The 26541-nt window shown below is 43.6% G+C and overlaps 1 long non-coding RNA gene across 1 annotated transcript in view; it reads left to right on the plus strand.

The window, feature by feature from the left end:
- LOC139799992 (uncharacterized) overlaps positions 1 to 26541 on the plus strand; it is a 199490-nt gene that overhangs the window by 92840 nt on the left and 80109 nt on the right. The window contains exon 2 of the long non-coding RNA XR_011727537.1: positions 25569 to 25671. This is a non-coding gene — a long non-coding RNA (uncharacterized lncRNA). The remainder of the gene's footprint in view (positions 1 to 25568; positions 25672 to 26541) is intronic.

Here is a 26541-nt window from a genome sequence, read left to right on the forward strand (position 1 = left end):
CCTTCTGTCTACAAATGGAAGTCTGGTTTGTAGCTCCCTGTCACCAGAAAGGTTGTTGAATGGGTGGAGCAGCCTGTCCTATTCACAGGGAATTCCAACCCAAATACAGCAAGTCCATCTGCAGAGCCTTGGCTTGCCCTGCAGTTCATTCAAAGAGTGTGTGTCTGAGGTGCTGCAGCTCACACCAAAGCTGTCAGAATGTGTGAAGGCCATGCATACTCATTCTCCTCACCAAATAAAAAGAAATATGAAAATTACTCTGCAGAGCTGTGCAAGTTATCCACCTGAGCTGCTGGCTGTATTCCACTGAGTGAGAACTGAAGCTCAGCATTTTCCACATTATAGTAAAAGCCAAGTAAGACAGATAAGGTTTAAAACATTTGTGATCCGTGGTGTGAACTTTCCACTGTGTTTCAGTTCAAGCTGTAATACTATGATCAGTGTAGAAAAGCTTGAAACATTGGATTTACTATGGATATACTCCTTTGTGTACACTAGTATACCTGGAGTTATCGTGTACTCATAGCATTAAAAGGCATCACAACCACTTTACTAGGAAGCCACCACATTTACTTTTCCCTCTGCTGTGGCAGGGCTTACCTCCTTTCTATATATGTTATTGCCACAAATTTCAGTAGGGAAAAGAACACCAGTTCCACTTGGATATAATTTTTGGTGGTTGCTCTGTTTCTTCTGATGGGCCCAAACAAAAGATTCCAGTTTAATGTGTGTGTATTTTGAGCTGTGCCCCTCGCTGACCCTCCAGTTTAATTTCCCTCCTTCAGATGAGATGAATGGAGCGTGAAGCAGGTCATAGCTCAAAACACTGACACGTGGGTTACAGGCAGAACTCACAGACAGGAGAGGCAGCCAGTTTGTAGATTAAATCAAAGCAGTTCTGAATAGATGGGAGGTCAGCAAGGGCCAGCTTTGACATTTGATAGGACCTTGTGATCAATCAGCTCTTTCTTGGGTTTTCCAGGTTTCTTCATGACAATGCTCCTGAAAATAAATAAATAAATAAACCCAGATGGGACTTGTCAAACACTGCCAAAACAGCAACAATATCAATCCCAACAATAGGGATTAATTATTATGAAAGATGATAATAGCAGGAGCTGTTTAAAGCAGCCGGCGTGGCAGTCAGTGCTCTTTAATTGCAAACATTTCAGCTGCATGCCATGGTAATAATTTATTTTTTTTTTTTTTTTTTTTTTGCATGGTGTTTATTATATCACTTTGATTTTGGTAATATTCCAAAAGCATGGTAGCAAATCCTGGTTGTTTATAGCACTCGGGAGTAAACGGAAGGAGTTCCTGATTACAGATGTACTGTTATGTTGAAAGGAAGGCTGAGGTGATATCCTGGTCTCTGAGGAAATTTGCCCCCTGCTAAGTCACCCCTGCCAGCATGATTTATCTGGAGGCAGTGGAGGAACATCCCTGAGAAGCAGAGGTTTGACTTTGGGCATTGACTAGATCGCATAAAATGGAGGAATTTTGCCCAGAATTCTCCATGGGAGGAAGCCCCTCACTTTCTGTCTGGTCTTTGCCACAAAACACACTCCAGCAGAGAAAAAAGCTTTGTTAGAGGAGTATTTGCAGCATCAGTCCACACCAGACTTTATTTTGCCCCTCTGATCTATGTGAGAATTTTCCCACAGGTAAAGCCCATTGGAAAATCCTCCATTTCAGTGTTTTTCACAGAGAGTGTTAAGATTTTCTGGGAGGGTTTGTCATGAGGTTACAAGCAGATTAGTTTGGTTGTAGTTTTCCATCCTTAGGAAACTAAGTTATACAGTTCCTTGCTCCCCTTCTTTGCTTCATGCAACAATTGGAACTGTGGCATCTTTTTGAGAGGGATGTCTGTGGAATCTCATGAGAAGTATTTACAAAAAATATTGTTTCTCAGGAAAATATTAAATTTAAGAAAAACTCCCACAAGTTTCTTTTTGGAGCAGAAAAGAAAACTAAATGCAAAGAGCCTCATTTCATGGCAAGGGCTGTGCTGTAATGAAATGGAGAAGAGTTGATGAGGAAAGCAGGCTTTGGAAGTTGGTTTAGAGAACAGTGAATTTCCCCAGTGAGCCACAAACTTCCCTGTGTGGCCTTAGCCTCTGGCTCATGGTTCACAGGCTAGGGCTAACATTTCTTTACCTTGGGGGATAAACTCCTTCCATCTACAACAATATAAGGATAGCAGGCACTGCAGTGATGGAGAACCATGTAAGTAACTTGACAGGCAGAGTAATGGGCTTGTGTTTCAGTGCTCTGCTAAATAAGACTCCCTGGGCATCCCCAGTCGCACACTTTGAGGAGCAGTGGAAATGTCAGAGCATCTCATGGCTGCCACAGGAATTCAGCTGAGCTGTAATCTCAGGGACAGTGGCAGAGATGTCCATGCCAGGTGAGGGCAGGGTTGGGTGGGATATTAATTTTCACAAAACCCTGCTGATAGTGAGAGAGCAGGAGAAGGGAATTTGCTAATGATAGTTAGAGAGATGGAGCTAGAAATTTCTGACTTTTCTCAGCTTGCTGTTCAGTCTCTTTCTGACTTGGGCATGATCTCTGGGGCAGCTCTGATCCTCTGTACTTTTGAAACTCAAGTTAGGAGCCCTTGAAATCAGAGTCATGTGCATGCAAACCAGTGTGCCCACTCTATGGCAGTCAGTGCTCATTCACATTGAAAAGGTCTAAAACTCAGCACAAGTATGTTGCATATAGGATGATAAATTAATAGGGTTATGTGAAACCGCTGCTTATAAGTTGGTGAAGAATTAGTTAAAATGATGCTCTAGATTAATAACTTGAAAATATTTTAGTCCTCTGTTCCTTATGCATTTCTTTTCTTGGAGTCTCTCAACCTACTGCACCCCCAGCAGGTGCTGCTTGAGTCTTCTGCAGTGCTTACCTATCTTTACCTCTGTGCTAGCCTGTATCTTTCCTCTTTTCATCAGTCATTTCAGCATGAAGATTTGTACATGGCTGTCTTCTCATCAGGAAATCCCAAATCAACACTAAGTGTTTGCCTGAGAGGAAGATGAGAAAAGCAAGGTCATTGCAGACAACCAAATTCCAAATATGCGTTGTCCGTGAAGAATACAGATTTGGTTTTGTGAAGAACTCACAACAAATGCTGTTCATTTTAATAAGAGAGGCATACAGAGAATACTTCTTGTGATCAGTGATTTGGAGAACATTTGTGAGAGTCTTAAAAACATTGTGAGCATCACAAAGCTATTTAAAGCTAGAAGAACTGTTTTGTGGGAGGGACAGAGCAGCACCCCAGGCTGGGGAGAAGAGCCCCAGAGCAGTCAGACCCAGTCTGAAACTAGTGCTGCTTCAGATGAAGCTCTGAAACAGCTCAGAAAGAACCTGGTTAAATATAAATAACTGCATTTTATTACTTGATTTCACTTTATAGGAACTCTACTCTCCATTTTACAATTGAGAAAAATTGCTCCACTGAAATAATGAGCTCTCTTCCTTTCTAAGCTGTCGATGGTGTGTTTGGAGGTAAATGTGACATCTGGAATGGCATCCCCAGAGGGCCTGCTAGCAAAGCAATGAGCAGCACTGCAGGGAGCCTCTGTTCAAGGGAAGATCTGGGGGGATGCACAGAACTGGAGATTTTTTTCCTGCAAAGGCGAAAGAATTAGCCTTAGGCTGGTAAAGGTCAAGTGGCAAGACCTGGAGGAGAGCTTTGGCTAGGGGGCAGTGTTCCTATCTCCTTGGGGAAAGAGGCACATGCAAAGATGTGTCCCAGCAGTGGGTACCCCCCTTGTATTTCTGCACACCCTGCAAAAACACTGATTTCATGCAGGTCTTTATAGGTGAAAGAATGAGGTGTTTAACACATTGCCTCCCAACAACTTCTTTTGCTCTCCTCAGGCGTCAGGTGATGAACTCTGGCATTAAAAACAAGCACTGCAAGCAGTCAGCAGGCTCCTCAGATGCCCTCTTCCATAAAATCCTCAGTCCACCTAATTTTCAGAGACTACTAACAAAACTGTTTCCATTTTTAGGGATCTGTGAAAAGCAAGGCTTTTTTGAAACCATTACATATTGTGTTCCTATTCTAAGTGCTGACTTTGATAGCAAAAGGGCAGCAACCAGAAAATTTTTTCATTTTTTTCCAGTGGAGAGAGGACTAGAGCAGAACTGTTGCAATGAAATATTACATATGATGCATGTGTACTCCCTTGGTAAGTCTTAGTAAAGAGGAAGAAAGCTTTCCAAGACCTTTAGGCCACCTTTTTCCCACAGCCCTCCTTAGTCCCCAGTAATTCTGTGCCTGGTGCAGCCTCTGTCACTTGCATGCTTCATTCTGAGGATCTGTAAGAATACCCAGCCCACTCTTCAGATGTAGGCTAATGTTGACAGATGTAGAAAGACATGAGGCAGGAGAAAAAGACACCGTTTGGTAGAGTTGATCTTTATTGCTACAGTTTAGCCAAATACGTCTGAGGGAAGCAAGAATGGCCCTTTTGAATCATTTCTTGCATTTACTATGCAGCCTATGGGAGAGAGGAATGCTTGAGGCAGCTTGCTGCACAATTCCTTCTAACAGTGCCTGCTCTGTATTTGCTGAAGATCTTGCTCATGTAGGAGAGCTCAATGTGATTAGAGCCATTCCTTTACTCCCCAAGATTTGTCCTTCTGAAAGAATCTTTTGACTTGAACACCTGGTCTGAGATAAACCAGTTTGTCACCACCATGTTTGATCATTCACTATGAGGAAGAACAGTTTTGGTACAAGGTGCTTATTCAGATAGCAGAATCATACTTATGAATTTGATTTAACCTCTGTGGTACTGAATTTTGGTTTTCCTTTGCACTAAGCAAACACTTAAATATAGTGTGGAGCCATGGATTTCTACCCCTGTGCTAGAACTTCATTTTTTGGTGACTGCACAATAATGAAAATTAAAAAGTAATTGAAATGCTTTAGGAGGAATTAAAAATTAGAATTGATACATTATTAGTCACACCATAATTTATTTGGAAGGTGTCTGCCTTATTGTTTTATTTAAAATAATCTTGCTATCTCCTAATTCAAATATATTCCAGGCTCTGCAGAACACTTTTTCCTCACTTTTATTCACAGTCTGAAAAGCAAATGCCATTGCAAGCTGCCATGTTTTTCATGCTTCATTATTGTACATTTTCTAGCACGTAATGAGCTATCTCCATGAAAATTTGCTGTGAATTGTCTTGTAATTGCCTGGATACGAAGTAAAATGTAGTTAGAGTAAAATAATACTAACGTTAAAAATAGGAAAATGGCAGTTAATCCGAGTGAAGAGAAACACTCCAGCTCCTCAGAAAAAGAAGCAAAGGTTCTGCAAGAGAGCTGGTGGAAACAGGGAGCTCAAGGTGCCTTTGGGACAGGGCCCTGTTGGAGGGGGGACATAGCAAAGGCATTCTCATAGGGACAGGTCTCCTGCATCAGTGGAGATGGAGAACCTGCTGGAGATGCCACCTTCAGGCCTTTGCATAAGAAAGATATTAATTAGCTGAAGGAAAAGCTGAGCAGCTGACAGTCATTATGGGGGCTGGATGGGTTAACTTGTGGAAAGTCTATTGCAGGGCAAAAAAAAAAAAAAAAGAATGGGAGAGGAATTAATGTGAGAGAATCCTAGAGGTGCAGCTAGAAAAAATGAGAGTGATTTTAAGAAAAATGCAGAAAATGCATATGTAAATATAACTATGAACAAAAATGTGCAGTCCACGGGGAGGTGATCCTCATGCTTGCTTCAGGATTTTGCAAATTGGGCTGGAGAAAACTCCAGAAGCTGTCACTGAGGAGCAAATCCTTTGCCTAACAGTGAGCAGGACTGAGACATCTAATAAAGCTTTTCCGTTCCTCGTGTGTGGGACTGGGAAATTAATGCTGGATGTGGTGCCAAACCATGTATGTTAAATGTGTCTCTGTCAGCATTGGGTAGAAGTTAATTTTGTGTGTTGATGATAGCATAATCCCCACCACACTGTACCAAATGAAAGGCAGGCAGTTAACCTGGGAGCAGGGAATGTTTATTTCATGCTTGCCTTGGGGTAAGAACTAATGGCAAATGTTGTAGAAATGGCGTGCTAGATACCATCTTGTCTTTTATTTAAGTGTACTGATTTATCTCCTATGGGAGGTGGTGGAGTCCCTATCAGCTCCTGAGTCATTTAAAACTCGACTGAACAAAGCACTTATGAATAGACTCTTGGGAGCAATCATGAACTGCTTGGGGATGGACAAGATTAAATATGAGGTTTTTATCCAACCATTGCTCTGTGGATACAGAGTACCAATCACTTGGGTGAGAGGAGGGCACTGACAGGAGGAGATGCTGGTGCCCCCTGGCTGGGATCTCTCCTGAACTCCATGTGGATACCTGAGGGCAGCAGTGGGGAAAGTGCCACCATTTTCCCTGTTACGGAAGATTTACAATCAAAATCTCAAGAAATTGTGCTTGCTGTGTAAAGGCAACGTGCTCTGGCTATGGAGCTGTGTGCTCACTTGTTGTGACCTGAGACATTCCTGAGTGCTTCATCCCTCCTTGCTCAGTCAAAGCACAAAGCTGCAAAAGAAGTGTGTGGAGAAAGTGTGTGTCACATGTCTCCAGGGTGTGATGCTTTACAGCCATAAATAGACGTGGCTGTCAGTGTGACAAGATAATTATTTTATTGAGGGGGTTTCAACAAAAATATGGGCCAAAACTTACTTGTTCCACTTATCAGAGAAACTTCATAGAATTTAAAATTGCCAGTCTTCCAAGTGAAACAATTTTGGCCCTAAATCATAATTCATCAGTTGTTGGCACCCTGCAATTTAAATCTGCTGCAATTTAAATCCACAACCAGGAAATAAATATTTTTTTAGAGTATATTAAAATCAGTGTTGATTATTCCAAGCAGGACTACTTCATTCAGAGCTGTAAATCTTTTTTTTTTATAAAATGTTGCAGCAAAACTGCGATACAAAAAAAATCACTGTGGTTTAATCATGTGGTTAATTACTAGGATTTTTGTATGCAGAATTTATAGGGTACCATTTCTTTTAGACTGAAAGGGAACATTCCTGATTTAGCTCTGATTACTCATCTACAGATGGGGTTAATGCCATGTGTCTCTTTGGGGATGTATTTTCTTAAGTAATGATGTCCTTATTGTGCACTCTATGGATCCGTTGTCAGGACTCCTTTAAATATATCCTTGATGGCACATGGAGGTACCAGCAAATTATATGTTGAATTAACAGGTAATTTAATCCACCTTGGTGTTAAACTTATTGCAAAATAACAAGCTACATAAAAGCCATTTAAGTGCAATTTTAAAAACCGCTCTACAAGATACGATCTCTCTAATCAGAAACAGATTTTGTTCAATTACCTTTAATCTCCTCTGGAAAACAGTGAGGCCAGATCTGCTGGATCTGCTGGGAGCTGACATCACAGCACCGTGCAGCTGGGCACCAGGGTTGGACCAACAGGCCACCAAGAAACCCACGTTCAGCTTCATCACCTTGTGAGCTGGAGATGTATTTGGGAGAGCAGCTCCTCCTCAGCTGCCCACATGCCTGACATCTCTGGGCCAGTGACCCATTCAGGGCTGGTACAACCTGCACCCTGGTCCTGATGCTTCATCTTTCCTTTGGCTCTGCTGACAGAGCTGTGAAAATGCTCCTTGCCACTTCAGATGAGGAAGCCTTGCTCCAGGTGGAGCTGAGGTGAGCAGTAGAGGCTCCTGAGATGGTAACTTCCCTGCCATAGCTGTTTCCTTATGGGAGTGAAGATACCAATGAGCTTCAGGATTTTCAGTCCCTGGAGCATCCCAGACTTTGCTGGAAGGGGTGAGGGCTTTAGTGGCTTCCCTGCTGCCTCTTGGGTTGGAGGGGTCACAAAGCAAGTCACTTTGCATGGATCTGAACAAATGATAACACACAGAACCCAGTTCCTCTGTGCTTTTTTAGTTTGAGATTTTCAGGCTCATTAGCTATGCAAAACTGTTTGCTCATCCACTACCAAATGTCTTTCTATTGTATGAATAATTGCTTGGTTTGCTGAGAAGTGTGTACTGGTTTGGTTAATTTTCAGGCTGCCTGGTTTTTTTCTGCTCTGGCTGCTGCCTGCAAAAGGTTTCTCAGCTTCTGCTTGCCTCCTGTGCTGCTGCTATGTATCCCTAAGCTTAGGACAAGAATTCTAGATTTCAGATCTCTCAATTAAATGCAGAATTTAAAAGCCTGTGTTTTTTCTCATGGGTGAAGAGCTTCCTGTTTGTGAATACTCACTACAGGGGCCTCGTGGCAGATTAATTTGAAACGGTCAAAAATTAAAATTCATTCCTGGAAGCAAAGCCATATTCTTGGAAATGCTCTGCACTGTACACTGCTCTTTGGAACATTTTTCAGACCATCCTGTCACAAACTAACAGCCAGCAGATGGGGAAGTCAGAGCCCATCGGTCCCTTTCACTCAAACCACCACTTCTTTATCCACAGTCTGTGTTAATGTTGTATTTTATAAGAGGAATGTGGAATCTGTGTTAGAGAAATGGCTACAAAATACCTTGCTGTGAGCCTGCACCCAGGCTGTAGACACAGAGGTACCTGGATCAAGATCTACTAAAAATACATCTGTGGTTAGATCTTGTTCCAGTCAATTTCTTCACAAGGAACATTAATGAGGAATGGCATCCTTTGCCCTAGGAATCTGTTTCAGCAGGGAAGATAGACAACCATGTTAGCTTACACTCAGGTACAGAGGTCCAAGTGAGGCCATCACACATTAAATGTGGACATTAAGTGGCAAATATGTGATTAATATAAGCATGAATGGACAAGAATAGAGTTTTCTGAGCAGTCAGGACTGCAGAAATTCTCCAGAAACTGTCTGTTTCTTTTCATATCAACAGTTCGCCTTAGAGGCAGATATGTGAAACACCTTAGAGGCAGGGACAAACTGAACTAAAGATACATCTCTAGTCCCTAAATCTGTTCTTCCCAACCAATGAAGTGCAATGAGCTAAATCCTGCCTTTCTGTCCCATTTTATGCTGTATTCCCAAAGGGATGTGGCATAGAGATTGCATCCAAGGAAGGGAAAAGCAAAAGTAACTTTATAATAACTTTGGTCCCTCTAGATTCTGGCTAATGGGAAGGCCAAAGTGACATATGAGGGGGGTGAGCTCAGCCTTTGCAGCTCCTCTACCTCACAGAAGCCTTCCCAGGGCTGCTGTTAGGTTGCACAATCCTGCATGCAGAGGGTCTGTGGTTTTCTCCTGTCCTTGCACCACCTGCAGCTTATCAGGTTAGTTTAGGACCACCAGTGCTGGCTTTGCTCCCCCATTTCCAGAGGTGTTGCCATCATCTCCTTCAGATGCCCTCCAGAGCCCACCTTTGCCACCAGAGCAGCCAGGCAGAGCATGAGTGGGGCAAGAATGAGCTTTACTGTCTCTCTCTCCAGAAGAAAATCTTCTGAACAGAGCTCTGCACAAGAGATAAGGCTTCTCAGATGAAAAACTGCTTCCCCTTCCCAGCAGAGTCTAAAATTTCTTCTGAACATCATCACCTTGAACAATGACAATCTTCATTCATCTCTTCTGGCCAGGAGAGAGCTGAGAGTTCCCGTTTTAAGCTCTTTCACCACACTGAATGCACATAAAAGCCTCTCATTGCTGTTCAAACACAGTCCTCCATTAGGGGTTATTTAAGCAGGAACAGCTTTCCCAGCTCCAAACCTCTTTGTATGAAATCCTTCCAGCACCACATGTGGCATCAGCCAGCAGCTGATCTGGTGTGTGCTGTGCTGGAGGTACCAGCAATGGAAAGTTAATTAACCTGATCCATCAGCCAGCCCACTTCCAGGACACTATTGATGATTTTAAAGCATAAATGTCATATCTCCTTTCTACCTTTGTGTCATTGTCATATGTTAAAAAAAAATAAATAGATGAGACTGGAGAGCACTTCTGATTACTGCAATTCTTCTTCACATGCTTCATTTGCTGGGCCATTTGTATCAGCCAAATTGTCTTTATTTGCCAGCCTCTGTCAGGACTTGGGGCTTGCCCTTCTGGCAATATGCAGCTTGATCCCAAATATGTTTCCAGCTTTCACCTCAATATCTTTGTTGTTTTCCAAAAAAAGCTAAAATAAAACCAAAGAACAAAAAAAAGCTAATTGATTTATTTTTAGGTGCCAACAGTGCCTTTTTTCCTCCTTAAAAACTCCTTTGGTCATGAAAATACTGGAGCTAAGACAAGAAGAAGAGAGGTCTTGCAATTAAGGTGCTCTTGAACAAAGTTTATTCCATGCCTGGCTTGCTTCAGCCTTCTCATGTGACCTTGGAGGTATCCCCCAGCTCCTGGTGATTCTCTTCTCCTGTAATTCAGTTCTGCAAAGGTATTGGATTAAAGGTCAGGCTTTCAAAAGTGATGAGTGGCTTTGTTTCCCTGACTTATTCTATGGCTGATGGGTGCTTCAGCACCTTTGAAAATAAAGTTCTGTTACAGAAATTTTACGTGACAGGAGGCATCCAGCGACTCAGGCACCTAGAATCTATAGTTATTTTCAGGAATCTTGGTCTACAGCCATGAACACTTTTAGAGTACTTTAACATTCAAAAGTTAGAGAAAATTATTTAAATAAATTTAAATTATTCCCAGAACTAGAAATTTGCAGGATTGTGCTACAATAACAAAAAAACCCAAAATGTGTACTAGGAGATAAAGAGATATTTTCCCAAAACACTGCTGATTTGCTTTAGTTTGGTCTGGCCCTCTTCTTTTAAGGCTGTCATAAATGTTCTGAGCAAAGGAGCTTTCCTGGGAGCTGAGCAGTTGCCTGCTGAATCATGGAATTTAACTCCTTCTCAGCAGCCTGCAAGGCAGCGCCCACCCGTGACCTTGCAGAGTGTAACTCTGGGGGTGATGTACTGACCTGACAGCCCCTGAGCATCTGGCCAGTAACATTCCCATCTGCTTGCCCACTGGCTTCTTGTCTCTTCTTGCACACAGACATCTGGGCTCTGCAGTGGGGACAACCCATCACACCCTCCCACTCTTGCTTCCAATGATGCCTCCGACCATGTTTTGTGCAGAAGGTGCTTTCTCCAGCCCACCACCACGTGTGGCTCAATGAGGGTGGCTGATTTCCTGTAGGCAAGTGGTGGCCACGGGTCAAAAGGGGGGTGTGGTGAAGGACTCAGAAGAGAATCTCAATCTTGACCAAAAATAACCCCGCTGCTCAGGGGCTGTGTGGGATCCCTTCTCAGGAATTTCATGCTTGAAAGGTGAGACAAGTCTCCTGAAAAGGTTATTATCTTGAGCAGACAAATCCTTCAACAGGTTGGGCTTTTTTTTCTTTTTTTTTTTTATACCTCAAACAAAGAGCCAGCACAATCAAAGAGCTGTAAGATCTTTTTTCCCCTCTTCTTTTTTTTTTTTTTTTTTTTTTTTTTCCCTGCCTCTGTGCCGTTCCCTTTCATTTCTGCTGCCCACAGAAACTACCGCGCCTCGTGAGCTTCTGCTGAATACACATCAAACAGGAGGTGAAGCACTGGCTGTCTTCACAGGAGAAGCCAGGCAGTGAGGGGGAGGATGTCTTGCATGCCACACTGTTTCATTAATTTGTTTTTCCTCCTCTTGAGGGAAAAAGCAAATGTGGGTGACCCAGAGCAGGCTGAAAAATGGTTCTGTGTTGCAGGCTAGGAGGGAGCTTGAGAAGCATGTGATGGGTGTGGGTCAGCTGCTTCTGCTGCTGAGCTAAAGGGGTGTGGGGGAGGTGCTGAAAGGTTCAGGGGGTCTGCTGGGACCCCCCAGGCCTGGATGTGCTCCTTCAGGCTGGGTTTCTCTTGCAGGTGCTGCAGGGAAGCTACCCCTGACAACACCTGGCATGATCTAGCTCTTCTCTTTTAGGAAGAAGGCATTTCTTGCACCCTCCTAAAAATGAAGTCTGACCACAGGACCACTTCAGGTTAATGTCTTCTCCCTTCTCTTAATGTTTCTCTTTAGTCTCACCTATAAGGTGTAATTTGCCCTTTCAAACCAACACCACTGTGTTCCCTACTGTGTATGGATCAGATATGATAATGGCAATAAGAATGGCCTTGGCCTGGAGAAAAGCATTGCTGTCAGCCTTGTTTATTGTGTGATTTGTTCAGCATGGATTAATCTTGGAATTGTTATCACTGGCATTTGCCATGCACATGTACTTCGTGAAACCTTTGCTTGAGGGGCAATTTCTAACACTTGGCAGTTTTCTTCAAGAGGTTGTGCTGTTAATTATCTTGCTTACAAACAGGATTCCCTGACTACCTAGCAGTACATACCATACTTATTTATACAGGAAATAAGCTGCACAGGCAGGTAAAATAGCTGTCGGATACAAGATGACTGAATTGTACTTGCTTTGTTCGTGGGTCAGACAAGAAAGTTGTGGCTACGTGACAACTGGGACTATCACAGCAAGACCCCTGGGGCTTGGGGAAAGTCAACACCACAAATGCCTTTGTGCCTCAGCTTGTTGTACCAGGGAAGAGCCTTGAAAGGCCACGTTTCTGAAATCAGCCCTTCGTACGTGTGGATATTGTCCAAGCATTGCTCTGGATCTTACACTGGAAGGTGAACTGAGAGCACGTTTTGGCTCAGGTGCTGCAATGTGCTTTTATTGCTGGGCTTTGAAACACATCTTTTCATTTCTCCTCAAAGCACTCGGCCTTCTGGCAGCTTGAACTCCTGTAGCGTTTGGGCTGTGAAAATATTTTGGGGTTTTTTCTGGTTTATGCATTGCTTTGCTTGAACTCCTTTGAAGACCACCCTGCCTGGGGTCTTGCTGGCTTTGCTGACACGAGCAGCAGCCACACGAGTGGTTTCAGGCTGTGCTCCCCTCACTTGGTGCCTCTGATGACTGCGGTGGAAGAGCTGCATTTCCCCCACCCAGCACCTGGCAGGGTGAAGTCTGCTCTTCCTTAGATTTTTGTTCCTACCAAGCACAACCCGTAGAGCCTGATCCTTGCTCTCACTTGATGAGGGCTGATGGATGTGTGCGGGTGTGAGCGTCCTGTCCAGCAGCTCTGTGTCACCAGGAGCTGACAAATCTATCATCCCCCCAAGCTCTGGCTGTGACAGGAACGTGCTGCTGCGGCTCTGGGCTGGCACGTGACGGCTCAGGGTTGTGGCAGCACAACCCAGCTACAGAATTTCTTTTTTTTTTTTTTTTTTTTTTTTAAATCAGAGATTATAAAGCGAGCGGCTTTATTTTTAAGCTCTGCTACTACGGAGGTAACCAGATGGTTTCTGGCATGACAGTGGGTCGCTGCAATGTCTCTAGAAACGCTTCTGTGCCATGGCTGTGTGAGACAGGTCATCTGCAAAGATGTAGATGTCATTCTCCATTTAAAACATAGAACAGCAGCCTGATTTGTATGGAACACACAGCAAGGGTTGCAGTATGTGAACAGGTATCTCTCCCTTTTTTGCGCCTCGATTTCACCGCCAGGAATCCATTCGGATCAGACAGTAAAGGTGTACGGTTCTCTTGTTGTTACACTGCAGGCATTTATTCCCCCTCACACTGTGAGGTTTCCTACATGGAGCAGTAGGTAGCTCTGGAAAGCTGTTTATCTTTCCCTGTCCCTGTCTGGTTTGTTTTTTATTTAGATCTGGCACATCTTTAAATGCAGCTCAGGCATACTACTGTGCTGAGGCTTTTGTTTCATTAACATACATCCTCCCCAAGCTGCATCCAGCTCTGTGCCCTTCCCAGGGGGAAACTGAGATGCCCTGTACTGCACCATCCTTCTCTGGCTGCCCTCCCGGGGTCTGGGCATTGAGACCACATTGCTGCTGCTGAGCTTGATGCTGTGCCCCTTGTCTAAGAATAGTCTGTCTTGAATGCTTGCCAGTTTTTGATAGCTCAGTGAGCAGAGGGAAGAAACACAGCCATTATGTAATGGCTTCTCCTGGCCAAGAAAAAAAATCCCATTTATTGATCTCCTGTCTGAAAACCTCAGTAACTCTGTGTAATTGATGACCAGCTGTTAAGAAAAGCTGTTTGGAGGAAGAACATTTATAATTAAAGAACAGACACTCCAAATTCAACTCTCCCTCCATTTTCTCATTTTATTTTTCTGTGCTGTTTCAGGGAACAACCATCCTGCCCAGGCCTTCAAGCTTCTTGTTTCAAACTAATGTATGTGCCTCTCCCTGAGAGCCACATTGCATTCTCCGATTTCACTCTCTGTGCTTTGGAGGGGAACTGTTCATGGAGCTGTGTGAGAGAAAGAGATTAAGGAAATATCAAGACTAACAGATGGGAAGCAGGCAGTGGATGACGTGTAGGCAGGGCTGACGTTACAGCAAGTCTTATCTTGTTAGCAGAAATATGTTGCAATAAACAGAGTTCTGGGAGAGAGGTTGGTTTGGAGCATGGAATATGTGTAGTCCTCTCTGTCTGATGAGGGGCCTGCCTGTGTCTAAAAAATACCATACTATTAGATACCTGGGGAGCCCTGAGCATTTAGATCTTGCACAGATCTGGAAAAAGAGGATCATCTCCTCTGGGCTTTAGAGATAAAAATGTTTCTGTGTTTCTCTGCTGAAAGCCTGACTGTCCCCATTTTTTTGAGGGAAACCCAAAATATAGGTCACTCAGCCTGACTGTGCAGCAGAGCTCTCCCAGACCTGTGGCTATCCACAAGTTAAATCATAGCCTGCCTCTTCCCCTGCTCACAGACACTCAGCATAAGGGTTACACTGAAAATAGATAATTTAGCACGAGAGCTATATTATGCATTTAAATGTAAATTGCCAGGGAATTGACAGTTGCTTTGTTTGAATTGTAATTATTCGACTGTGAGTGGTTTGGTTTTTTTCTTAGAGTATATTTTAACTGGTATTTATGTCCTTTTACATCCTTCTCAAACACCAATGCACATGTGTCCTTAAGCTTTCAGCTGCAAATCCCTGAGCTGTCACATTCCCATTAGGAAACCCATTTCTTTGACCTCTCCAGCAATTGTAAACTGGCACTCTTTCCTCCCTCTCCATCTTTCCTTTTTGGAAGATCTCTTATTTTAATTCAAAGGGACAAGATGTCCAAAAAGAAAATAGAGCTTGAGTCCTCTCCCACTCCCTGAGCACCAGTGCCAGTGGTCCTGTTCCCTGCCTTTCCCCCTCCCTGCCTGCAAACCAGATCTTCCCCAAGCCAGGGTTTTGCAAAGCCTGCAAGCAGGGGTTATCAGCCCTGCCAGTGGGAACTCCGCTGCTTGGAGCATGTGGAAAATTAACTCCATTCCCTTTGGCATCAGTCCAGCACAGCTGAGGGTACTGAGCCCATCTTCCAGACCTGGTGGCCCTTCCACTCTGGTGCTGACCCTCAGGTCAGTATTGGGATGCCAGGGCTGAGCAGTTACGTGCAGGCAGTCTGACACCACTGCTTGTTGTGCAGGGCAGACTGTAATATTTGTTCAGTGGTAGGGAGAGAGAGGGGTGGAAAAAACAGATGTCCACAGATCCTTTCACAGCAAAGACCTGGTTTCATCCACAAATGCTTCTGTCCTGTTAGCAGGGTACTGAGCACCAGCCCTCAGCATGAATGAACCAGAGTTAAAGAGGTGGCTGGTCACCCAAGTTCAAGGCTTGGCCCAGAAAAGGAATTTTTTTTTACCATCTAAAGAACTACTGAAGTGTGGGAAGCCAGGGGTTAATCATCTCTACCCTTCCCATCGAGTTTAACAGCCATGGGTGGGAAAAGCCTGGGTTTCATCTCTGTTTGCAAGGTGGAGAGCAGTTAATACCATCATTCGTGGAGTCTTTCTGAGGTGCAGCCAACTTTCAGGAATGCCGCATCTCAGTCCAAACAAAACCTGCATGTTTCTTGTTGGCCTGGCCTTGTTTCTTGAGACTGTTTCACTGATTGATACAGAAGATAAACAAAAATCGAAATAACACATGCCTGGAAATATAAACAAAACATTTGCACCAGAGAAAAGATTGCAAAATCAGCAGCTCACAGGGCTTAAATGCAGCCATCCAGACCCTGAAGCCAAGCTGTTAAGAAAACAAGTAAATAAACAAATAGATATAAAACTAACCATGATAAGCCCCTGACCTTAATTGTGTGGATGTGTCCCTGAAAGCCAGAGTCAAGCTTTTCCCTCCCAGCCCCCACACTAATTCTTTTGGCCTCAGTGGCACAACATGCTCTGAGAGCCGTCTGGTCCCTCCATCCCCTGCCTACGCACACTCCTAGCAGCCAGGAGGTCAAATCTGTCGTTGTTCCTCTACAGAGGAGACCTACAGATCCAACCCCCCAGTCCTGGGCTCTTATCCCAGTTCTTAGCTAAGTTCCAGCACTGATTCCTGGAGCAGCAGTCACTCACCTCTTGACCTGGACAGAGAAGTTGGTGATGATCACATATTACTGCTGCTGAGGTTTCCCTCCCTAGCACACATAACCTGCATCAAAATGGCTGTTGGGGGGTTAGAGAGATGGGAAATAGTTTGCTGAGCTGTCATTATAATAGGTTTCATGCAGTTGTTTTGTTATTTATCACAATCAGCCCTAGTGATGCTTCATGTTTATGTTGGGCTTCATGTTAGACTAAAAGGCATCTGTTCAACCGAAGTAAAAAGGGATGAAAGATACCCCAGTGCTTTACACAGGTGCAGCCCCTGGGCACACAACTGAGTTCAGCTGCATGGCCACACAAGAGCACAGGGTGCTGCCTCCCAGCAATTCAGAATCTTCCTAAGACCCCAATGGTTTTGCCTCCCATTTTAGAAGCATTTGCATGGGAGGTACGGACACAAGAGCTGCAGGAGTCCATGAGCTTTGCTCCACAAGGAGGAGGGTGTAGGGTCAGGCCCATGGAGAGTTTCTCTGCAGCACCCTGAAACTCACCCTCAAGCTCTTACTCAGGGACCAGGCACTGAGTTTCCCAATGGGCAGTTCCTGCTGTGGCCAGCTGGGAATTTTCCCCCGGGTGCGTTGTTACTCACTCATATCTCAGATCTGCATGTTCTCTTTTTGAGTCTCAGATAAAAACATGACAGCTACCCCACAAGTCAGCCATCTAAAGGAAAAAAAAAAAAAAAAAGAGAAAGTCACATTTAATTACTCCTGAAGGGGAACTTATAAGTGACGAACACTTATTAGTGCAATATATTTTTCCTTCTGTAGCTTTGAACTGATCTCTAATAGCTCCAGCAAAGTCTCAGTATAACCTTGGCGTGTGTTTAATTATCATTCAGATGGAAAGTGCTGTCTTATGACTGCAGTTTTAAAATACAGTACATTTTTATAATTTCTAAGTAGGCAATCAAGTGGACATAACACATGAAATTATATCCAGTTCTGGCACCAAACCCTGCCCTTCACTTGCCCATGCTGTTCAGTGGGTATTAATGCTTGGGTGCAGCCAAGGGCTGAATTTCAACTCCAAGGTGATCCTGGAGTCCTCTTTTGACAATAGCAATGTAAACATGAAGGCATTTATCAATTCAGTAATTGTAATTTTAAAGTCACTCAAGCATTGGAGCAGCATCTCTTCTTCCCTGCAAAGGCTGGGTCTCCAGGAGCTTTAAATGTCTGTGTGTTGTCAGCACTCACCTGAATATATCAGCATCTGTGTCTGCTTTCCTCCCCAGGAGAGGCTCTCAGAATCTGCAAACACATCCTCTTAGTTGATTAACAGGTGGCAAAGGCAAACCTAATCGGTCATTTACTGGTGGGGCCACTGGTAGCTCATCAGTTCAACAACCAGACTGGCTCTTCCCTGTCCCCAGTGCCCTATTGTCCCCAGGCAGGTTCCTAAACCAAGCCTAGGACAAAGTGAAATACTTTAGACCCAGGACAGAAGAGGATGAGTATTCTGCCTGGAAGCTTCACAATCTGTAGGAAGGTCAATGTTTCCTTGGCTGCATTAGAAAGCTGATGAAAAATGAGATATTTTCAAGAGAAAGCAGTAAAAGAATGTCAGGGTGTGATTGGAAGCCAAATATTGGGAAGAACAGATGTCTCCTTTTTGCTGATGAAAAAAGTCTATGCAAGCATCCCACACAGAGAAGCTTCACTGGTAGTCCCTTGTGCCTCTATTGAATGGACCTTAAGTGTGGTGGCAAGTGACTTGCTGAGTGGGACACCTCCACACAGCCACATCCCTGGCACCCTCTCCCACCTCCCTCCCCTTCTATCTGACAAACATTTCCATGAGCTGCTGTCAGCACTGCAGGTGGATTAGGTTACCCAGACCCAAAAGAGAGCTTCTTTGTGGCAGTAAAATGCCTCTGTTTGTTAGCTTAACCCCAGAAAGTTTTCCCTTGGCAGATGCTCAAAAATGTGCCATGGGAGCAGTGGCTTCACTGCAGTCTCTGGGGCCTCTGTATTTCCCAGCATCTCCCTGCTTTTTGTCCAGCCCAGGCAGCTCAGCAAATGCTGCCCCAGACATGCCAGATGAATGAGATACCCAAAGCTGTGAGCCATAACCAGCTTGAACCTTCCAGGGCATAAATCAAGATAAAAGAGAATAGGAGCCAGGTGGCTTTACCAGGGCTTGACCTCCTATTTTTTGAGCTGCTCTTTGGATGGTAATTCTGTTTCTTGCTTTCTCCTGCCTTCCTTGCAGCACTGCTGCTTGTGGCAGCTTTTGCTGCCAAGAGCCTTTGGGGACAGAGGGCCCAGCCATGTGCTGAGGCTGGCCAGAGGAAACATAGCAGACAGCCTGAGATGCTCTCCTTCCCTAGCTGAAAGGGATTTAGCAAAGCTCAAGAGTATCTGCCAAAGCCACATTTAGCACAGGGAGCTGATTGCAACACTCACATTACTCACTGTGGGTTTATAAATAAAACCAGCCCAGACACAGTCTCTCCTGACACCAGATGAAGGAATGCAAGAGGAGGCACCAATATACTGTCCCACTAGACTGTTAGAAGCTTCCATCTCCAACAACCCTCCCTTAGCATACAGGTGCTGGTGTCCAGCACACCATGATGGGTGGGTATAGCTGCAGAAGGACAACTTTGATATGTCCTTTCTTTAGCAAAATGGCCACAGTGATCTCCTTTGCCTTCCCTGGCTGCCTAGAACAGGAGGATTTCCTTGCTTGTCTTCTGCCACGGTCTTGACTGCACTGAAATTAAACCTGGGTGTTTACTCCTGAAGTTTGCTCCTGGACAGAGTTCAGGAGACACTTCTGACATTCACTGTCCCACATCACGTCTCTGTCTGACCACGGGCATACATCTTGGGGCAGAAACCTTTGGCTGTCCTGCATGCTGCAAGACACAACACTCAGAAACCACTTCCTTAAATACCTACAAGCAGAAAGTACTGGGAAGTGAGGGAAGATCTTTTCCTTTAGTAATGAGCTGACACTGTGACACTGAAGCATCTGATGCAGTAGTGATCACATAGCAGAGAAGGTCTGAGGCTCAGTTGGTTTGCCCCAGTACCAAGAAACAGCAGGGCCCATGCTCCTTAAAACATGACAATATCTCCCCCAGCAAAAGTCAGGGTTTGTCAGCAGCTGCTCACAGGCTCACCTCCTGAGTATCACAAGGTTTGGGCTTTTTCTCTTTAAATTGAAAGATGATTCTGCATTTTGAGTTTTTTTGATTGCAGACACCAATCTTCATTGATTGAAGCCAACTAAACCCAGCATTTCTTTCTTAGTTCTCTTCTACAAATGTTCCCAAAGCAGTTGATGCAGGGGGCACAGTCTGTGAGCTGTCCATGTCCTTCCCAGCCAACACAGCCAGCAGGATCACAGGCACCCCTGGGGCACAGTTCACCCCACAGCGTCTAAAACTTGTTGGATGAGTGAGAAGTCTGGGGGGAAAAGAAGAGGAAATGTCATGGAACTAGAGGAAACTTCTTGCTCGAATACGTATGCATCTTCTTAATGCCTAATAGAAGAAGACACCTAATGGTTTCTAGAGCTCAGTAACTGGATAAAAATAGAGCAGAGAGTGGTGGAGTGGCAATACCTGGTAATGAAAAAACAGAATATACGGCTTGGGCTGTCAGGTACTTGGCCCAGCACTTGGCCAGAGCAAATCAGCTGAGCTGAGCTAGAATTGGCACCAGTGGCATTCAATTCTCTCTCTTGTCAAATGCCATAAATTAAAAACAGAATAAAAAGCTTTTAAGAGATGTGCTCACTGACAGTTTAATATAAGTGGCTGCAGGATCATTTTCTACGGATAGGTTTATATTGGGAAAGAAATTACAACTCGTTTCATAGCAGGTATTTTATTTTTATTGCAGTTTCCTTATGCACTTATTCATAAGGAGCAACCTTCCAAACAAGCATCATGTGGAAGTCAATGGGACAGAAGGTCACTGTGGCCATCCAGCTGTATGATGGGTGCCCCAACCCCTGCACCCATGCCAGGCTGAGATGGGGTGAATGAAGCTGAAAGGTCAGCAGGGCTTCCCTTAGCTCCACTGGTACAACCATCCTCTCTGCTGAGAAAGCCAGGTGACATCCCCAGCCACCAGACTTGGCTTTGTTTGCATCTTCTGTGCCTTCTGTCCTGCTCTGCTGACACAGAGCTGCAGCACAGCCTTCATCCAGATACATTGTGCTTCATAAACCCCCTGCCCAGCTTACATTTTGATGGGAAGAAGAAATTGCTAGAAAAAAACCAATTTTCATCAACAGAAGCTAGGTATGAAATTTAGATTCTAAAGTTTAAATGATCAGTTTTGGCATCCAGGCATGAAAATTTCACTCTTTTTTTGTAGTATTTTACATTCGGTGGTTTAAAAAATTCCATTTTCGTTTCCTTCAAAATTTTAGTTTGAAGGTGAGATGAAAAAATCATTAGTCAACTAAATAGTAATTCTAGAGTTTCGGGGCTTTTTGGGAGGGGAGGAAAGCCCCACAACTATATGACAAGCCAAAATACTTTTTCTTCAACTTGCTAACTGTAACATTATGCAAAAATCACAAATCAAATTTCTGAATAATACTGTATCTTCTTGGTTTTAGATACCCAAGTCATTAGCACACTTTTGATCCGTGAGGCCATGGAGAAGCAATTTGTGGTGGCTCTGTGGAACCTATTCCTTTCACTGTGCTTCCATTCAAAATGTGGGTAGTAGACTTTCACTGTTTTTCCCACTTTCCTGCTGCTTTTTTTCTCACTGTCATTAGTCTCATGGCCAAATATGGAGAGCTCTCTGGAACAAAGTTTCAGGACTCCTACGGTAGTGCCAAAATTATTATTAATGTCCCTGGATTTATAACAAAGGAGACACCACTCATAATGTAAGTTATTATTACTGTCTAGGAAATTTCATTAGTAGCATGGACTTGGCTCAGTGCTGCTGAATGCCAGTGAAAAGTCTTCCAGCAAGTCCAGCAGGTTTTGTATCAAATCATACTTGCATCTGAAGATGTACATCAGCTAAACACATCTAGGACAGAAAAAGTTCAGCTTCTGTGGAAGAGGAAGATTAAGAGACTGCATCCTTTCTTTTATGTCTTTATGGGAATAACTTTTTAAAAACCCATCAGAAATAATCTTCTTTACTGGAGATTTGACCATTACTTTTCTGCCTGGAAAACATTTTTTTAAAATAGCATTAGGGAAGAATACTAAGGGATATTTGTTTCAAGTGAGGTAGCAGGAATAAGGAGAGTTTGGCTTTGTTAATACTCTGAATTATCTTCCAGTAAGTAAGTGCTCTAAGTGCAAAATTGAAAATATTTCAATAAATGAACAAGGGGGAACTCCCTTTGCCAAGAAGAGCTGAACCTGTCACCTTCCTCAGCATCTCCAGTAACCACCTGCATCATTGAAATTCCTACTGCGTGGACTTCTTGTTCAGCCACAATTTGCCCAGATTTGCATTTTCAACACATTGATTTCTCTCTAAGAAGTACTAGCTCTTGCAATCCTTTGAATTGTGAAGCCTTTCCTCATCCACCTACTGCAACCTGGAATTTATCTCCATTAGTTTAATGGAAATAGTGGTGCAAGTATGGAGTTACCAGGAGCTGAGTATGGAAAAAGCTGAGCAAGTGTTAGTGCTGTCAGGGATGCCAGGGATTCATACAGGGTGCTGGTGGCACTTGTGTTGCTGCCATGGTGGTCATTGTGGTAGAGAATTCATTCCTCCTGCCTGACTTTTGACTGATTTGTATCTGCCTTGCTGCAGGTTAACTCCATACCTTTCTGTCCTGCAGTTTTGGTTACATTGTCCTGTTCCCAAGTTTTATTTTAGGCTAAGCCTGTTACTTCCATCTTTCACTGCTCTCACCCCTAGAGGACACCTCTCAGCCCTTTGTTTCTCTTCAGCCTCACATGCACACCCACCCAGGGTGCTAACTGCTGATGCAATTGCCATTATTCTGCCATTCAGCAACACCTTAACTCTTCTGAATGGGATCTTCAATATTCTCTGCTCCTCAGAAAGCAGTAATGGCTGTGCTGCTCTGTAATGTCAGATGAATAGTTAAACATTGGTGTGTTTCCATCTGGTGCAGTCCAAGGCTCTCAGCCAGCAACAACCAGTTCCTCCCTCACGTATTTGGGAATTTTTCACACGCCTCTGCTCCACAATGACCATTCAAGGCTGAGATTCCTTTGTTCCCTCTGTTTATCCTTAAACTAATGCTATCCATCTTCATTATACATTAATCATTTTTATAGTCATTACTGCACTGTTCCTTCTATAAATAGCCATCTCAAATCTCTCTTTTATCTTGTTTACCATAGCTAATTCTTCCACTTGGGTGTCTCCACCAGAGCTGTAGCCTAAATGAACCCAGGTAGAAATCATAACACAGGCTTGATTATAGTAAACCAGGATTTTCCTGGTTCTGCTGCAAATCAAGCCTTTCAAATTACCTTTTTAGTTGGTCTCTATAAATGCTGTAGAGTGGTGACAAAAGACAGGTGCTAGTTTCAGACTTAAAGCTGTCATGTTAGTGGCTGGCATTAAATATATAATTCCTGCTGTGTCTGCATCATCTATAAATGAAAGTCTCCTGAAGGGGAAGTCTCCAGGGAGGGTGAAGAGCTGCAAACTGGTGACTGCAGAGTGTGCCTCTGAAATGTGAAGTTAGGCCGAGCAGCTGAAAATGTGATATGTCTTTTTCAGTTTGACCTCAGCCTCTAATAGCGTTTGGCAAGCCAGCCTGGCAGATAAATTGGTTCATATTAGAAAATAGGGTTGATTTATTATGAAATTGATTGCAGCCCTGTCCTGCGCTGAAGGCATTAGTGATAACAGCATTGGGGGCCTCAGCTCTTAATTAATGGGCTTCCCCCAGGCCCTCCACAGCTGCTGGGCTTTTACACACAGCCAACAGCATCTGAACCACACACCTCTGCTGGTTCCCCCTCACAGCTGCAGAATCCTTCCCAGGCCAGGGGTATTTTGGGGAATGCAGGTTGGACTTTCTGGATGGGCTGAGGTCTGGGTAGCCTGTAACCATCTCCTGTTCCATCACCTTCAGTCAGAGGGGGCTGAGATGCCCTGGAGGAAAATGGCAATTCCCAGAAGATACAAACTGGGCAGGAAAGGGCCAATCCCACCTTTTCAACCACCAGCTCAGAGTGTCAAAGCATTGTATGTGTTTTTCTTACAAGTATTTTTTGAAAATGGAAAGAGCTACTGGAAATACAGAAAAGTATCTACCAAACATCTTTGTTTTCCTTTTTTTTTTTTTTCGTTGAGATGGAAAAATCTTTTCATCACAAAGAAAAGCCATCACCAGATGTAACAGGGTTTCCCTACGATGTGCAAACAAAGCTGTATTCACCCACAACTGCCACAATCTGCAGTGCAATTGCCTCAAATCCCTTGGCAGGGCAGGGAACAGCCTCTCCATCTGGGGCTGATAAGAATGCAAATGACTGAACCAAACACAGTGGCCACTTAGGCCCTGTAAACTATTTGGGGTCTGTATAATTTGCAAACTTTAATCTACTGTTTACAGTATGGATACAGATATAATGAATACAAAAAGAAACAAAAGAATATACCCAGAAGTCAGGCTCTTACATTCATGGCTTACTCTTTGGAAACTTATCCTGGGACTTATTCTAAAGAGCAAAGGATTTTCCAGGTTAATTCACTGCAGACGTAGTCAAGATTCTTTCAACAGTTGTGCTTAGAAACCACTGAATAGCAGAAACTTTGAGGCAATATTTTTCTGTATTTTCGATGGAAAGGGTTTTTGATGACTGAAATGTGTCTTCAGACATTTTGCAAATGAAAAACTTCAATGTGAAAGAACCATGTGGCTTGAAATGAAGGCCTGTTGCAAGAGAGCCCGTAACTGGACAAACCTGAAAAGAAACTTTCAAAATAACTGGAAACAATTGATTTGGAAGATGAAAGAAGGTTAAATTTTTATAAATGTTTTCCAACCACTGCTTGCCAGCCAGTCACATATTGGCTCTCTTTCTGCACTAATTACTTTTCAGGTAACAACACTTGCTACACCATCTCCTTGATGGCCAGTGCTCCTGACAGTGCCACAAGATTTTCTGGCTGTTCTTTTGCCATCAACTTCAGTAGCATTTTGATGTATGAAAAAGCAGTGCAGTATAACTGCCCTGAAGTGAGAAACAGCAGCACAGTGTAAAATGTTGGCAGAGAACAGTTATTTCTACAAAAAATCACTAAGTATCTCTTCAAACAAGCTTTGGAGATAAATCTTTCTACTTCTTACCCTAGTAAAAGCTGGATCAACAGCTGCCAAGAAGCTAAAAAAGGGTATTTTGTGTCATCTAGAAGCAAAATGTCCCTGTGGCCAAGAGCCACAATCATCTATTCCATGTCTACCACAAATCCTCTCAAGTCAATACCATACCAGTCCTCCTAGTTCTGGGTTTAGGGCTCACTAAAGCTGCCAAGGTCTGGGTGTGTCCACCAGGACATGTTTCTCTCCAGTATGTATGTGCTTGAGCTGGAGGCCCTATAACATCCATACACTGCTTCTTTAGCAAGCTGTCCTGGGAAGCATTCACCACAGGCAGGAAAAGCTCAGCTTTCCCACTGCACCACCTCCAGAGGCACCAAGCTCTAACACACAGACATAAGTGAGACAGCTGGGAGCCTCATATACTTTCCAGATTCATTTTTATAGGGTAACATGTTGGCCTGAGAAACAGTTCTGAATGTTGTGAAAAACTGTCTGATGTGTCCCTTTTTCCTTTTGTCATTAACACCTCCAATTTGCAAAAACTCAATCTGAGATGTTCTTTTGATTTAAAAGATTATAAATTTTGGATGCAATGTCAGACAGTAAATTTTACAATGCAGCTGAACTGTGGACTAATTAAAAGACTACTCTGGTACTCTTCTCACCCAATACATTTCAGATTTGTGACAGCCTTCAAGAAAAGTCATGATTTATGCCACGTGCACCATATGCAATCTATTGATCTTTCTGTATGTGCATATGCTCTGTGTGTGTGTGTGTGTGTGTGTGTGTGTGTGTGTGTGTGCTACAGCCCATGTTCATCGTGGCTTCTCAACTGTGCACAGATGGAAGTTTCTCATACCAGAGACTTTATAGCAATTAATGACTGCAGTTATTTTTGTTCCTTGCCACCACAGGGTTACCACTGCTGTTCAGCTCCAGAGGTCCTAGAAGTTGAAGTTGAACATCACACTTCAGAAGAAGAGGGTTCACCTGCTTGCATTGATCCAGTGCACAGAGGTGAGATTTCTCTATTACTAAGGTGGTGCTTAGGTCCTGATCAAGGTACCCCAATCCATGCCTTGTGTACTTCATTATTTCTGTATGGTTTAAAGTGAGAATGCTCAAGTTTCACCTGACAGTGTGCATTGAGTGCTTCTGTATCTTTTTGCCTTGGAAGTCAACATTTTGTGGTAAGAAGGTGTCCTCCTTGGGGCTTTACCTGACACATAAAATCAGGAGATCTATAAATTGACTTGTTCTTCTTGAGGGTGTGAAATGGCTTTCTGCTTGCCAGTATCTCTTCCTAATCAACAACCTGGAAAGGGCAAGCTTCTCTCAACTGTTAGCAATGCAAATATGTAAAGAGGAAAGGGGTGGCATACGTCTGAGAAACGAGAGCTGAGGTGACCAAGAGAAAGTGGGACATTGTATCAACTGGTTTTATCTGTGAAACCCAAAGGAGAAATCTCTCAAGTTTCATAGGCTACTCTTTAATTTTTTTCAGTCGTTATTCTGGCTGTTGACATCAGTCAACTTGGCACTAGATCAACAGGGAAACAGAGGGACAGTTTCCACCCTACACATGCAGCATTAGAGGCTCATACCAAGATAGATGAACTAGATTTAGGCGAGAGGGAATTTCTGGTTAAGAGTGTTCATGTAAAAAGTATTATACAGTATTAGGCTTGTGTGAGCTCCCAGTGTAATAAAGGAGAATTGTATAAGCCTTGGCAGGAACATATCACTAGGACTTTGTTTAGATGAAAAAAACCAGGAAACATACTCTTAGCTTTCCTGCTAGTTGTAATTATCTGACTGTATTGATCGTGGTGTTAAGGTTATCCGATGGGTAGGATGAGAGTGAGGATCAGGTTCAGTCCGTGAATT

This window comes from Heliangelus exortis, chromosome 9 (genome assembly GCF_036169615.1).
Source record: "Heliangelus exortis chromosome 9, bHelExo1.hap1, whole genome shotgun sequence".
NCBI classification, from domain to species: domain Eukaryota; kingdom Metazoa; phylum Chordata; class Aves; order Apodiformes; family Trochilidae; genus Heliangelus; species Heliangelus exortis.